Source organism: Rattus norvegicus, chromosome 11, assembly GCF_021556685.1.
Source record: "Rattus norvegicus strain SHRSP/BbbUtx chromosome 11, alternate assembly SHRSP_T2T, whole genome shotgun sequence".
NCBI lineage: Eukaryota > Metazoa > Chordata > Mammalia > Rodentia > Muridae > Rattus > Rattus norvegicus.
Window position 1 is genome coordinate 1,497,702 of NC_141544.1, and position 15,226 is coordinate 1,512,927.

The window sequence follows — 15,226 nt, forward strand, 5'->3', positions numbered from 1 at the left end:
AAATAAAAAAAGTAAAGTTGTCTTTTACCCTGCTAACTCTGGCAGTGAAGTGTCTGAATTTCTCTGCTAGATATATTGGCAGAAACACATACCCACTCGTCGGATACCCAATGTTTCGTGTCGACCACACTTTCCTATACACAAACCCTCACATAAAGAATACACAACACAATAATCTTTGATCCAGTTGATTAGATATAATTGCCCACTTAGACATACAATTAATGTGATCCAACATGCAAACAAACTCAAAGATAAGGACGCATGATCATTTCATTAGATGCGGAGAAAGCATTTGACAAAATTCAGCAACGATTCAGGATAAAAGTCATGGAAAGATCAGCAATTGAAGGCCCATATCTCAACATAGTGACAGAAATATACAGCACACCTCTAGCTAAGATCAAACTAAATGGAGAGAAACTTGAAGCAATCTCACTAAAATCAGGGACTAGACTAGGCAGACCACTCTCTCCTTACTTATTCAATACAGTTCTCCATGTCATAGCTGAAGCAATCAGAGAACAAATGGAAGACAAAGGGATACAAATTGACAGGGAAGAAATCAAAATATCACTATTTGCAGATGATATGATAGTATACGTAAGTGATCCCAAAAGTTACACCAGAGAACTTCTTAACCTGATAAACAACATCAGAAAAATGTCAGGGTATAAAATTAACTCAAATATACCAGGAGCCTTCCTCTCCTCAATGTATCAATGAACAGGCTGAGAAAGAACATAATGAATTCACACATTTCACAATAGTCCCAAATAAAGATATTATCTTGGTGTTAGATTAACCAAGGAAGTGAATGATCTGTATGACAAGAAGTTCAAGAATCTGAAGAAAGAAATTGAAAAAGGTCTCAGAAGATAGAAAGAGCATATGTGTTCATGGGTTGACAGTATTAATATAGTCAAGATGACCATTTAGCCAAAAACAATCCACACATTCAATGCAATCTCCATCAGAATTCCAACTCAATTCTTTAATAGATGATGAAAGAGCAATGTGTAACTTCATTTGGATTAAGAAAAAGCCAGGATAGTGAAAACTATCCTCAACAATAAAAGGACCTCTGCGGGAATCATCAACGCAGAACTTAAGCAGTATTAGAGAGCAACAGTGATAAAAAATGCATGGTGTTGGTACAGTGTCAGACAGATTGACAAGTGGAAATGAATTGAAGACCCAGAAATGAACCCACACACCTATAACTTGATCTTTGGCAAAGGAGATAAAACCATCCAAAGGAAGAAACATAGCATTTTCCAAATAGACGGCTGGTTCAACTGGAAGCCAGCATGTAGATGAATGCAAATTATCCCATACTTATGACCATGTACAAAGGTTAAGTCCAAGCTAATCAAGGACCTACACATCAAACCTGATACACTCAAACGAAAGAAGAAAAGGTTGTGAACAGTCTTGAACACATGGGCACTGGAGAAAATTTCCTGAACAAAACACCAATGATTTATCCTCTAAGATCATGAATTGACAAATAGGACCTCATGAAATGGAAAAGCTTCTGTAAGGCAAAAGATACTGTCATTTGGACAAAACTGCAACCAACAGTTGCACCTAAATAAATATTCAACATCCTTAGTCATCAGGGAAATTCAAATCAAAACAATCTTGATTCCACCTCACATCAGTCAGAATGGCAAAGATAAACATCTCGGGTGACAGCAGATGCTGTCGAAGATGTGGGGAAAGAGGAACACTCCTCCATCGTTGGTGGGATTGCAGACTTGAACATCCCTTGTGAAAATCAGTCTGAAGATCCCTCTGAAATTAGGACATTCCATTACCTTAGGACCCTACTATAACTCTCTTGGCATATACCCAAAAGTCAGTCCAACATACAACAGAGAAATATATTCGACTCTGATCATAGCAGCCTTACTTATAATAGCCAGAATTTGTAAAGAACCCAGATGCCCTTCAACAGAGGAATGGATACAGAAATGTGGTACATCTACACAGTAGAATACTACTCAGCGGTAAAAACAATGACTTCATGAAATTCTAGGCAAATAGAATGAACTAGAAAATACCATCCTGAGTGAGGTTATTCAATCACAGAAAAACACAATCAGTATCCATTCATTGATAAGCAGATATTATCCAAAAAGCTTTAATTACCCATCATGCAATGCCCAGACAAAATGAAACTCAAGAAGGATGAGTAAAATGCAGGTGCTTCACTCCTTCTTTAAAGGGGAATCAAAATACCCACAGGAGGGGATAAGGGGCAAACATTATAGCAGAGACTGAAGGACCTGCCGTCCAGAGCCTGGACCACATGTAGCCCAGACATATACAGACACCAAAACTAGATAAGATGTATGAAGCTAAGAAGTGCAGGCTGACAATAACTGGATATTGATCCATCCGGAGAGCCACAGCCAGAAAATGTCAAATACAGAGGCAAACGCCATCAGCAAACCACTGCACCAAGAACCAGACCCCAGTTGGAGGAATTAGAGAAAGGATTGAAAGAGCTGAAGGGATTTTCAACCCCATAATAGTAACAATGTCAACAACCCAGAGCGTTCAGGGACCAAACCACAACAGAAAGACTGTACATGGACTGACTCATGGTTCCTACTGCATGGAGCAAAGGATGGTCTTGCTGGAAACAATGGAATGAGAAACAATTTTTTTGACATGGTTTGTGCCCCAGTGAAGGGGAATGTGGGGAGGTGAGGGGAGGCCGTGTGGGGATATGAACTCTCTTATAGAAGGGTAGGGGGAAGGGTTAAGGGGCTTACGGACTGGAAACCTGGAAAAGGGAACAATGTTTGAAATGTATACAGGAAATGCCCAAAAATGAGACAGAGAGATTCAGAGAGATTCAGAGAGAGAGAGAGAGAGAGAGAGAGAGAGAGAGAGAGAGAGAGAGAGAGGGAGGAGGAGGAGAAGGAGGAGGAGGAGGAAGAAAAAGAGGAGAAAGATAGAAGAAGAAGAAGAAGAAGAAGAAGAAGAAGAAGAAGAAGAAGAAGAAGAAGAAGAAGAAGAAGAAGAGGGAATTGAAACAGAAAGAAAACTAAACTTTCATTCTCCCCATTCCCTGTTGTCCTCAGCTGTTGTTTAGGCAGTCGTGTTAGTGAGACGTTATGAGTGTAATTTCTGGTGTTACTTTGAGACACCATCTCATAGTAAACTTTAGTCTCTTACAATCTTCTTGCCCCTCTTCTGTAATGTTCCTCAGCCTTGAATCAAGTGACGTTTTGTAGATAGAGCCATCGAGACTGGACGTGAAGTTTCTATCCTGGATTTTGAATGGCTGGGATTTTCACTGTGATGTTTGTTGCAGAGACTGTAATTAATTCTGTATATAAGGACACATGGCTATGATTGTTGTTAGGTAAGATACTGGCTTAAGTAAGTAAGTACTGCACTGTACATTCTCCCCCATACCCTCAGCTTCAATAGCCTTATATACGTGGGTAAATTAACAGGACCATCCATGTTCATTGAACAGGACTTAAGCAAAATTACAGAGCTGTTGGCTATCACCAAGATATTTATGCCACTGCACTGCCCTTATGGTTATCCTGCCATGTTGATCATTGTGTTTTACAGGCATGATGTGAACAACAATTGAAACTGACAAGACTGATGATTGTAATTACAGGTTATACTAGAAATTCGACCAGTGCCTGGCACATCTTCCTGTATAAGAATATTGACTTTCTGATAGGCAGGAGGATTTAAAAGTTAAATTTAGTCTTAAACAAAAAGAGAAAATTAAAATTCTCCTGCTACAGCATGTTTAAGTAATTGAAGCAAAATAAAATCTATTTACTTGATGGTGGGGAAATATCATTTAACAATATAATTCTAACTCCTTTTAAGTGATTAAAAGTCACAGATAGTTGGTAGCTGTCATACTGTGTAAAATAGGCATCAGGATTGTGACGATGAAATATTCTCTGTTTTATGCAAATGCATAGGAATAATGAACAAAATTATGTACCAAACTTCATGCTTTATGTAACTAATTGCATGTATTCAATTGTATCTAGGATAGTTTCATATTAGCTAGGTGTCAAATGCACAATAATTATGACTAAATTATTAATTAAATATTAAAATAAGCATAGTAGAGTTACCAAGTGGACATGGAAAATATATTATAATAATCAAAAAATGTTTATTAAAAGCCAAATGATGAAAACATTTTATATATAAAAGCAGCCTGGAGCTAAATGTCACCTTAAAATGTCATAGTGTGTTCCAGTGAGGTGGTTTAGCAGATAAAACTTCATGCCATGAAAAACCAAGAACCTAAATTTGATACCTACACATATATGTTTGGAAGACTTCTATATTCACTACATGACCAGAACACATAAAAGCTTATACAGAATATTAACAATGCTACTAACGAGAACAATAATAATAAGAAAAAGTAAAAACAAAACTCTAGGAACATTTTAAAGAAATAATGTATTGTATTGGCCTTAAAATAGGAAATTCAACACATTTTTTAGTACATTAACTATTCAAAGAAAAACTAAAAGGCTTTTACTTCATTCTGTATGAAAGCAAAAACACATGAGATGGATTTTGTAAAAAAAGAGAGAACTGTAAACTGTAATATTAATATAGTCATTGCAGAGGAAAGAAACAGACACTAACCCAAGGTTCTATAAGTAAACATTTGGAGGATTTACTGCATAATATTAACATATTTAATCCAACACATCTTAAGATGATAAAGGAAAGAAAACTGGAAAAAAATGCCTGAATGTGGTCTCAGCACGTAGAATGTGGCAAGATGTCTCAATTTCAAAGATACCCTGAAATACATGAGAAAATGATAAATAGGTTGATTATATTATGGAATAAGTAATGTAGTATTAGCTTAGTGGTTAAGAGCATTTACTTCTCTTAAGAGCAAACACGTTCAGTTTCCAACACCCATGATGCCACTTGCAACCATCTGTTAAGGAAGCTCCAGGGCATCTGACATCTCCTGGTCTCCCCAGATGCCTGTGTCCATGTGAACAAATCTATACATAGACGTTCACACATAACAGATCATTAAAATAAAAAGATTCATGAATGTATTTTCTGCACAAATTAATAGTAAGCCTTCTACGTATGCAAACACAATTGATGCAAGTAATAAGAATGGAGAAAATTCACAAATAGCATAAAGAGTTAGAATTAATGCTAACACAGTTCAGTAAGCATAAAACGATAAACTTCTCGACTGAATTGCAACATAGATGTTAAAAAGAAATGAGCATTTCAATTTATGACTAAAACTACTATAAAAATTATTTTATTTAATTACATTCCTGCCATTGTTCCCTCTCCAGGTCCCCTCCCACAGTTCCTCATCCCATTCCACTGGTCATTAATCAACCTAATCCCACTATAAAAACAAATTCAAAGAAAAAATATCCAAGCAATCATCTCATTAAATCCCCAGAAAGCATTTTTCTTAACTTACCCCTTCATGTTAAAAGTCTTGGAAATATCAGAAATTCAAGGGCCATACTGAAGCACAGTAAACGCAATATACAGCAAACCAGTAGCCAACATCAAACTAAATGAAGAGAAACTTAATGCAATCCCAGTAAAATCAGAAACTAGACAAGGATACCCACCCTCTCCCTTTTCAATATAGCATTCAAAATCCTAGACAGAGTAATTAAAAAACAAATGTAGGTAAAGAGATACATATTGCAAAGGAAGTATTCAAAATGTCACTATATGCACATGATGTGGTAGTATTTTTAAGTGACCCCACAAATGCCACAAGTGAATTTCTAAGCCTGATAAACAACTTTAGCTAAGTGGCAGAGCATAAAATTGATTCAAACAAATCAGGAGCCTTCCTCTATCAAAAGAGAAACAGGCTGAGAAAGAAATTACAGAAATGACACCCTTGACAATAGTCAGAAAGCATATAAAATACCTCAGTGTGACTCTATCCAAGCAAGTGAAAGATACATTTGACAAGAACACATGTCTCTGTAGAAACAAATTGAAGATCTCAGAAATTAGAAAGATCTCCCATGTTCGTGTTTTGGCAGGATCAATATTGTATAAATGGCCATTTTGCCAAATGCAACCTACAAATTCAATGCAATCCCCATCAATATTCCGACTCAATTATTCACAGTCATAGAAATGGCAGTTTGCAAATTTATTTGGAAATGAATCCCAGGATAGAGAAAACTATTCTGAAAAATAAAAGCATTTTGGGGAAATCACCATCCCTGAGCTCAAGTTGTATTACAGAGCAATGGTGATGAAAAACTGTATTGTATTGGTATTGAGACAGGCAGGTAGATCAATGGAATAGAATTGAAGACGCAGAAATGAACCCACACAGCTATGGCCACTTGAAAATTGATAAAGAATCTACAACCATCCAGTGGATAAAAAGATAGCATTTTTTACAAAATTATGCTGTTTCATCTGAAGGGCAGAATGTAGAAGAATGCAAATCAAACCATTCCTATCTCCTTGTCCAAATGTCAAGTAAAAGTGGATTAAAGTTCTCCACATAAAGATCACCAGTGGAAGGGGAAGCCCTGGGTCCTGCTATGACTGAACCCCCAGTGAACGTGATTGTTGGGGGGAGGGCGGCAATGTGGGGAGGGTGGGGATGCGAACACCATAAAGAAGGGGAGGGGAAGGGACTAGGGGGATGTTTGCCCAGAAACCGGGAAAGGGAATAAACTCGAAATGTAGATAAGAAATACTCAAGTAAATAAAAAAAAAGTAAAAAAAGACCTCCAAATAAAACCAGATACACTAAAACTAACTGATGAAAAAGCAGGGAAAAGCCTTGAACACATTGGTACTCGGGAAAATTTCCTGAATAGAACAGCAAAGGCTTTTGTTCTAAGATCAAATATTGAAAAATGGAACTTCACAAAATTTCAAAGTTTCTGTAAAGCAAGGGACATTGTCATTTGTTTCATACAGCAACTAACAGATTGGGAAAAGATTTTTCCCAATCCTACATCCAATAGAGAGCTAACATCCAATATTTACAAAAAACTCAAGAAGATTTACTCCAGAGAATCAAATAATCCTATTTAATAGTGGGCTACAGTTCTAAACAAACATTCTCAGCTGATGAATACTGAATGGCTGAGAAGCACCTAAAGAAATGTTCACCATCCTTAGTCTTTGGGGAAATTCAAATCAAAACAATCCTGAGATCCTACCTCATACCAGTCAGAATGGCTAAGATACAAAGTCAAGTGACAACAGACTCTGGCAAGGGTGTGGAGAGTAAGGAACACTCTGTTTTGTTGAAATTTCAAGTTTTTAAAACCACTTTGGAAACCAGGGTGGAGGTTCCTCAGAGAATTGAACATAGTATTTACTACCTGAGGACCCAGGTGTACCATTCGATGGCACATACCCAAAACTTGCTGCAACCTACAACAAGGACACGTGCTCCACTATGTTCATAGCAGCCTTATTTATAACAGACAGAAGCTGGAAAGAACCCAGATATCCCTCAAAAGAGACACAGATTCATATAATGGGGTCCATTTACACGATGGTGTGGGACTCAGCTATTAAATAGAATGACTTCATGAAATTCATAGGCAAATGGATGAAACTAGAAAATATCATCCTGAGTGAAGTAACCCAAACACAAATAAATGCAAATATCATGCACTCACTGGTAAGTGGAAATTAGCCCAAGAGCTCAGAATATCCACAATAAACTCATATACACTCTGCAGCTCAACAAGAAAGGACAAGGAGGGACGGCTTCAATCCCAATTAGAAGGGGGAAGAAAATTATCATGGGAGGCAGATGGAGGAAGGACCCTGTGTGGGAGAGGGGAGTGAAATGGAAATACAGGAGAGCAGGATCAGATGTGGAAAGAGACAGGAGAGAAGCACAGAGGACAAGGAGAATGAGTATAGAAAGAAGGAACAGTGGAGGACGGTGTAACCTCTAGAATGTCCCAGATACTAGGGATGCGACAGGTTCCCTGGACCCAACACTGATGACATTGGCCAACATACAAAACAACAGTGAGATTGAACCTGAAGACACCACCTGCAGTAGATAGACATGACCACAGTGTAAGGATGGGACCACTCACCCATCTCTTATTAAATCAGAGTTATCCGTGTCTATTGAAATGCAGGGTAAATATGGAGCAGAGGCTGAAGGAAAGGCCATCCAGAGATCTGCAGACACCAAACTGGATACTGTTGCTGATGTTGAGATGTGCTTGCAAAAATGAGTCTGGTGTGGCTGTCCTCTGAGAGGCTCTGCCAGCACCTGACTGACACAGATGCAGATATTCACAGACAACCATTGAACTGAGCCTAGAGATCCCAATGGACGATATAGGGGAAGGGATGAGGGAGCTGAAGGAGACTGTAATTAACATCAATATCCATTAACCAGACCCCTCAGGACTCCCATGGCCCTAACCACCAACCATAGATTATACATGGTCTGGTACCCTACGTATGTAGCTGAGGACGGCCTCATCTCACACCAGTGGAAGGGGAAGCACTTGGTCCTTTGGATGCTTGATGTCCCAGAGAAGAGTGATTCTAGAGGGTGAGGAAAGAATGAATGGGGCTTGCGGAGTCACTCTCTTAGAGACAAAGAGGAGGAATATGTGGAGGTGGGGTTTATGGAAAGGGGGTAATATTTGAAATATAAACAAATAAAATGGTTAATAATACTACTAATAAAGGAGTGGTATTTTCCTTACATTATTTTACTGCACAGGTTAGCTTGGAACATTTCTTGTTGCCTAGATGCGTATTTCTTCCTACAGTACCTGATATCTTCTTTCTCTGAGGAGTGTAGCCTTAGATCTTCCTCTTCATTCAAAGAAGGCATAACACTTAACTCCTTTCTCCAAGCAAGGGTGATTGTAGATATGTCTGTAAACGGTAAGAGGCATTTGTACAATCTAATTGGGGGTCACCAAAAGAATTATTTACAGGCAAAGCATGTAACACAAACTGTTTTGTTCAATCAACTTACAGTATTGAAAGCATCCCAGGACCTCTGGCCAGGCAACTGCATACGATGTCAAGAGGCATTAAGAATTTCAATATATGTGACTAGAGAAAATACTTTCCATTGTGTAGCATTCTCAATATTTCAAAAATATCATTACGGAAAGAATATTAAGAGGTTTAGAACAAGAAAAAATAGTTAGTCAAGGTAGAAGCATCACAGTAAAACCTGGAACTCACATGGAATTCTAATATCAATCCCATGCATTCTGTGCTCTATTCACATCCTATCACATGCTCATTCCCTAACACAGTCCACCAGTGATTTTCTAGTCCCTGCAGTTTCTGAGGAGCAAGGGTCTGGATCAGCCTTTCCCATTCGGTTATGAGGCTCCAAGACACATCCGTGCACCAAAGCTGGTGTAAGAGGCGCTTGACAGCACAGTCTCCGAAGCGCCCTTTGCCCTTTCCATTTATGTTGCTCCTTCAGGAGTCACTTGTCACGACCCCTGACAGTGTGCACAAAACAGGTAGCACTCCGGACTCAAAGGAAGAGAGTCGACAGGGATCCTCCTCATTCAGAAAGCTTGGATGGTCGCCCCCCTACTACAAGCAGAACTGACAAGTGAGGCATCTCCTGGCTGGGCCGTGCAGACCTCCCGACTGCCCCGTGCAGACCTCGTGACTGTCCCATTCAGACCTCGCAACTGCCCCGTGCAGACCTCGCAACTGCCTTGTGCAGCCCTGGCAACTGTCCCATTCAGACCTCGCAACTGCCTGGTGCAGACCTCGAGACTGCACCATTCAGACCTCGCAACTGCCCCGTGCAGACCTGGCGACTGCCCCATTCAGACCTGGCGACTGCCCCGTGCAGACCTTGCTACTGCCCCATTCAGACCTGGTGACTGCCCCGTGCAGACCTCGCTATTGCCCCGTGCAGACCTCGAGACTGCCCTGTGCATACCTCGTGACTGTCCCAAGCAGACCTCGCAGCTGCCCCATTCAGACCTCGAGACTGCCCTGTGCAGACTTCGTGACTGTCCCATTCAGACCTCGCAACTGCCCCGTGCAAACCTCGAGACTGCCCCGCGCAGACCTGGCGACTACCACGTGCAGACCTGGCGACTGCCCCGTGCAGAGCTTGAGACTGCCCCGTGCAGACCTCGCTACTGCCCCGTGCAAACTCGAGGACAGCCACTCTCGAGGTTTGGTTGTTTCCTGAGATCAATGGTCACTCGAGATTTCCCTGCTTTGCCTTCCGGACTTTTCCACAGTTCTCGGGAGAGAGAGAAATACTCAAAGGATACAGCTCGACTGATGCTCACCATGACTCACCACTGCCGAGTCCTTTCACTGCCCCTTCACGGGGTAGTGTTTAGAGAGGACAGAGAGCCTCATCCCGGACTTTACCCTCTGACAATGCACCAGAGATTTCCCAGCCTCCATGGCCTGGGGTCCCCTTCAGAGTCCCCCGAGATGATTATAACCCCGGAGTGCAGCAGGGGAATCAATGGAAGGATTCCCAGCCTCCTCAGACTTGAAGCCCATTCAGTGTCCCCCAAGCGGATTATAACACCGGACTCCAATGGGGGAAGCACTAGAAGGGTTCCCAGCCTCCGCCCCCTGAGACCGCCTTCAGGGTACCCCAACCGGATTATAACACCGGACTCCAATGGGGGAAGCACTTGAACAGCAGAGACCCGAGCGACTTTCCACCTCCGGGACTACTTAGACGGACTCGGCCCAAGTTCAGATGCTCAAAACCCTGTGAAAACCAGAGATTCAAAAACCTGATGCTCGTGTTACAGAAATGCTGCAGAAACTCAAAGATCATATAAAGGCTTCAGTCAGTAAGAGGGCCCTAGACCCCTGAAATAAACTGACAGAGAAGAAGAAATGGACAGTTCCACTTCCTCTGAGGGTTCCTGAGGGCATGAGTAATCCACTGACCAAGAATAGCAGATCACTGAGTAACCCACTGGTGTAATATATATGTCGTATGTATGTAGTATGTGTATAGTATGTATGTGTGTAATATATGTGTATATATGTATTACATTTGTATGTACGTATGTATCTATGTATGTATGTACACCCAAGTGCAGTGACCCAGGGAGGTCAGAAGAGGGCAACAGACTCCCTAGAGTTGGGGCACCATCTGATATAGTTGCTGGGAACTGAACCCGGGTCCTCTGAGAGGAATGCAAACCCTCTTAACTGAGATTATTTCAGTTTCCCATCATTTGAGAAACATCTTACCATCCATTGTGTCTTGTACTATGCAGTGTTCGTTCCTAGTGCAATGGTGTCCCTTAACTCAGACTGGGTTTTGACGGTCTGTTGAACATGTAATAGTGGCATGGCAAAAGGATAGCGTAGGGGGGTGTGCTCTGATGCAAAGAGGGACATTGCACTAACTGCTCAGTCACTGTCTCTGCTGGCCTGCACTCTGCAGCATGTGCCTCCTGCAAAGCCAACAGCTTTCCATGTTGCCTGAGCTGACAGCCCTTGCAGCCTCCTCTAGGTCCTCCTCTGTACATCCCCAGGGGATCATCCTGAGGGATCCCTGAAGGGAAATCCCTGATAAAAATTCTCCAGTGCTGACTAGAACCTCAGTCTAAAGCCCAAACACCTGATTGGGAAATAAAACCAGCTCCCAGTCCACCACAGCCTGACATCAGGTCCCATCCATCCTGCCTGCCATTCATCCCACTAACGCTTCTATACTGATAGGGTCGATGATCATATTGGATTAGGGGCCCAGCACACTCCAGGGTTGCCTTCATCATAAGCACTTACATCTGCAATGACTCTACTTCCAATGGATATCACAGCCTGAGCAGCCAGGAGTTAGGATGAAAAGAGAGGCTGGTGCATAAGCCAGACACTCAACCTGTCTGGGATACTGACTTACTTTATTAAATGATTAAAAATGTATAAAAAATAGAGAAGTTCGCACCCGAAGAATGGATTAGCACTTTCATGTCTATAATTCCTTCACCTGCTCTCTATAAGCATCTACTACCTCCAGGGACTCAGATAAGCCAGAATTCATTCCCTGTTTCCACTCTAGATAAGGCACAGGTAATCCGTCGAAAACTGCTAAGGTGAGACTTTAGGAAACCTGTTGGAGACATCAGTTCAGGAAGCCAGATGCCCTGGTCTAGGCCTTCGAGATGGGGCTTCACAGAGATGGCAGATTTGGAAAGACGGCAAGGTTGAAGACGTGATGCCTTTCTTACTAAGGAATTGGGGACCTGCCCTTCAGAGAAGATGGCTTCAAAGAATGGAGTCTCCAAGCACCTCTCCTTGGAACAAGTGCTTATTCTTTGGGGGTTGGGGGGGCGGCTGCATTTCAACCTCAGGCACTGGAGAGTGATGGGTCCAGAACTTCACGAGTCGGCTCAGCGTGCGATGACTTAGGTGGAGAACCACTAGCTTCCTCACTTCAACTAGACCAAGGAAGGATACTCTGCTCTGTCTCGCTGCCTTGGAAAGACACCTTCATCCCTGTTGCTCATGCCCAAGGCTTCCTATGGTCCTCACCTCTTTGCTTCTGAGTCAGCTGAGGTGTGTTGACATACCTCACTGTGTGCGAGCTTTCCTTAAGAGCTCTAACCACCCAACCCGTCCCGTACACTCCATCTCTTTTGTTCTATTTAGCTTGATTTTTTTTTCTTCAACTAAACATGAGCAGGAAGTGGATGTCTCAAATGGCTCATGCTTGCAGTCTTCTAAAGTTGAGGCCCAGGTGAACGAAATGAATTGTGGGCAGTACCGCACACAGACAGATCTTTATGCCTATTTTATTTGCTTTCTATGATGTTTAAAATGTCGTGTTTGGGGGCAGGAAATTACAACATGGTAGCAGCAACGATCCATCGTGTGTCTCTGTTAAGGTTTGTTTTATTCAAAGTGACAAACGCTCCTCCCATGACTCCATATTGAAGGAGGTGAAGAGGTGAGCTAGGTCCATAAAACGATGGCCTCAGGACCCAGGGCTGGTGGTTGTCTTCCCCAGGTTGTCCTTCTAATATATCTTGCCGCCAACCGGTTATAGCTGCGATTCACAACCTGTGTGTGGGTCACTATCCCTTTGACAAACTTCAGTCTCCAACATGATTCCCGACTACCATCCATAACAGAAGGAAAATCACAACTATGAAGAAGCAACAAGAATAATTGTGTCATCAAGGGTCGTAACAAAATAGGAACTGTGTTAAAGGGGGCAGCATTAGGAAGGTAGATCACTGACTTATAATCCAAGAAAGAGCATCTAGCTATGGGCCAAATAAACAAAATACAGGATTTCCAGCATGCCAGTAACATGGATAAAATGCAAGCTGGGGAGATAGTTTTGTGGGAAGCAGTGCCTGCTGTGAAATTACCAGCACGTGCATGACAGCCATAACCCATGATTGGAGGGATAATGACAGGACACATGGAGGGTCCCATGGCTCCAGCCTCATATATAGCAGAGGATGGCATTGTCTGCATCAATAGGAGGAGAATACCTTGTTCATGTGAAGGGTCAGTTCCCCAGTGTGGGGATGCCAGGGTGTTGAGGTGGGAGAGGGTGGGAGGAAGAGCATCTTCACAGAAGCAGGGGGAGAGGGAAATGGGAAAGGGGAGAACCAGGAAAGGGGATAACATGTGTGGGATGCTATGATAGCCAGGGTCAGTGAGTTTTGAGTTAAGTAAGAGACGTTGTCTCAAAAACTAAAGAAGAGGAAGATGAATGAAGAGACATGCAAGTTCTCCCTCTGTTCTCCTCATGCACATACACAGAAATCTGTGCACACACACACACACACACACACACACACACACACACACACAGAGCTGCATTAGGACAAACACTCAAAGAATTTGAATTTAGGATTTAGGTTGTCTTTTGGGTGTCTGATCACATCTTTCCTTCCATAAATTTCACTTGGATGACGATATCGAAGGCATGCACGTCAGATACATTTCCCAATAACATGATGCCATTTTTCTCCCAAACATATAGGTTTTGATTCGTGTTAGAAGTCATAGACCCAAGACACAGCTACACCTGGAAGGAAGATCTAGATATTTGAGCTAAGAATTTGCATTCCAGGGCCGAGGTCTATGATGTCACGGAATACAGAAGGTGGTCCATAGAACTGAGATGTTTTCGGTGCCTCGCAGTGTCCCTGACTCCCAATGAGGGCTCCTGAGAATAAGTATAAAAAATAGACTCTAGGATAGCTACATGTGACACTCTCCTTGATTGTATTCATCAATGACATGAAGTTTTGTTTCTCACAAAGAGAATAGATCATCAAGCGTCTATGCTGACCATGGCCACACCAGGTCCGTGTGAGGGTCCACACCCTCTCAAGGCTCTGTGGATGGAGCCAAGAGAACCCTACAGGGCTCAGTGAAGCACTGACTCTAACTCACATGGCCCTGACATGAAGAGGGCGCATATTGATTCTTCTTGTTGTTGCTATGACAAAATACAAAGCAAAAACTTAACGAAGACAGGAATGCTTGTCGACAGGAGTCTGATATGGATGTCTCCTGAGAGGCTCCGCCAGAGCCTGACTGATACAGATGAGGATGCTTACAGCTAATCATTCCACTGAGCACCTAGACCCCAATGGAGGAGGAGTTAAAGAATGGACTGGAGGAGCTGAATGGGGTTGCAACCCCATAGGAAGAGCAACAATATCAACCAACCAGACCCCCCCGGAGCTCCCAGAGACTAAACCACCAACTGAAGGGTACACATGGAGGGTCCCTGGCTACAGCCACATATATAGCAGAGGATGGCATGTCTGTCACCAATAGTAGGAGAATACCTTGGTCCTCTGAAGGCTCATTTCCCCAAAGTGGGGGAATGCCAGGGTGTTGAGGTGGGAGTGGGTGGGAAGAAAAGCATCATGACTGAAGCAGGGGGAGAGAGAATGGGAGAGAGGGGATCCAGGAAAGGGGATAACATTTTTAATTTAAATACATAAAATTCCAATAAAAAAAGAGACAGGAAGTGTTTATTTTGACCCATTGTTTGAGCTGGTACCATCCATCATGATGGGGAAAGCAGAGCAACTCAAGTGTGATGGTCACATTGCAGACATGGAGGGTGTTCAGCTTTCTTTCCTTCTTTCTTTGTTTCTTTTTTCTTTGTTTCTTTGTTCCTTTGTTTCTTTCTTTGTTTCTTTCTTTCTTTGTTTCCTTGTTTTAAATTCCATATATGGGTGTTTCCCTTGTT